The sequence below is a fragment of the Tachyglossus aculeatus genome, chromosome X1 (assembly GCF_015852505.1).
Source record: "Tachyglossus aculeatus isolate mTacAcu1 chromosome X1, mTacAcu1.pri, whole genome shotgun sequence".
In the NCBI taxonomy this organism is placed as follows: Eukaryota; Metazoa; Chordata; class Mammalia; order Monotremata; family Tachyglossidae; genus Tachyglossus; species Tachyglossus aculeatus.
In genome coordinates this window covers 129254524-129255626 of record NC_052101.1, presented here as the reverse complement: position 1 = coordinate 129255626, position 1103 = coordinate 129254524, and the positions used below count along the sequence as shown (strand labels likewise).

Genomic DNA, 1103 nt, shown 5'->3' with positions numbered 1-1103 from the left:
GAGGTAACTGAGGCACAAAGAAGTGAAGTGACTTTTTCAAGGCCACTTAGCAGACATGTGGCAGACCTGGGATTAGAACCCAGGTCCTCTGACTCCCAGGCCTGTGCTCTTTCCACTAGGCCATCCTGCCTTTCTAAGCCAAGTGCATAGGCTAAGGGAGAGGGAGTTGGGAAAAGAGGGCGTAATAGGGGAAGGCCTCTTGGGAGGGGAAACTGATACTAAAATAAATGACAGGTAGGGGTAAGCAGCAGAACTTAAAGATATGTACTTAAAGGGCTCAGGTGACATGGCAGTCCTGAAAGTAGGGTAGGGAGATGCAATTCATCAGGGAAGATGTCCTGGAGGAGCTGTCATTTTAGCAGGGCAAGATGGGGAGAGCTGTGGTCTGCCAGATCTGAAGGGGGAGGGAGTTGCATGTTGGAGGGAAGTCCTGAGCAAGGCATCTGTGGCAAGAGATGAAAATGAGGCCCAGTGAATCGGTTGGCTTGAGAGGAACAAATAAGGTGAGCTGAAGTGCAGTGGGAGAGGAGCAAGGCTCAGTAGTGGGGAGAAAGCAGGCCAAGTGCCTGAAATCTGATAGTCAGGAGGTCTTGCTTGAGGCCGGGAGGAATAGGCAACAACTGGAGGGTTTTGAGGTGTGAGGACATATGCGCAAAACATGGATTCATTTCATTTCAGGATTTCATTTCATTCCTGAGAGGAACCCCGTCTCAGGATGGCACCTGGAGAGTTTCTAGTACTTTTCCAGTCTTGGCTACGGGAGGGAGAGTCAAGCAGAGTCATATCCATTCCATTTCTAGCTTGGGCAGTGGCTAGCGAGTGGCAGGCAATCTGCTACAAGGTAAAACTCACCTGTGTTGGGCAGCAGCAGCACCAGAGAGAGTCAAGGGTGGAGACTAAGTTTTACTGTGCGGAACAAGGCAATGGTAAACCACTTCTGTATTTTTACCAAGAAAACTCAATGGATGCACTACCAGAACGATTGCAGATGGAGGTTGGGTGAGTAACCTGAACAACGTTTTCTAAACCTGTTTCACATTTTGTAGCCTGACATGAATGGTGAGTCTCGTGGTGCCAAAATTTTTCTTATTATAGGGGTCACA

General features: G+C 48.8%; 1 non-coding gene across 1 annotated transcript; it reads left to right on the top strand.

Moving 5' to 3' along the window:
* Positions 1-704: 704 nt before the first annotated feature.
* Positions 705-842, top strand: LOC119920085. Its single transcript, XR_005447852.1, has one exon. It is a non-coding gene; the product is annotated as a small nucleolar RNA SNORA7 (small nucleolar RNA).
* Positions 843-1103: the final 261 nt, after the last annotated feature.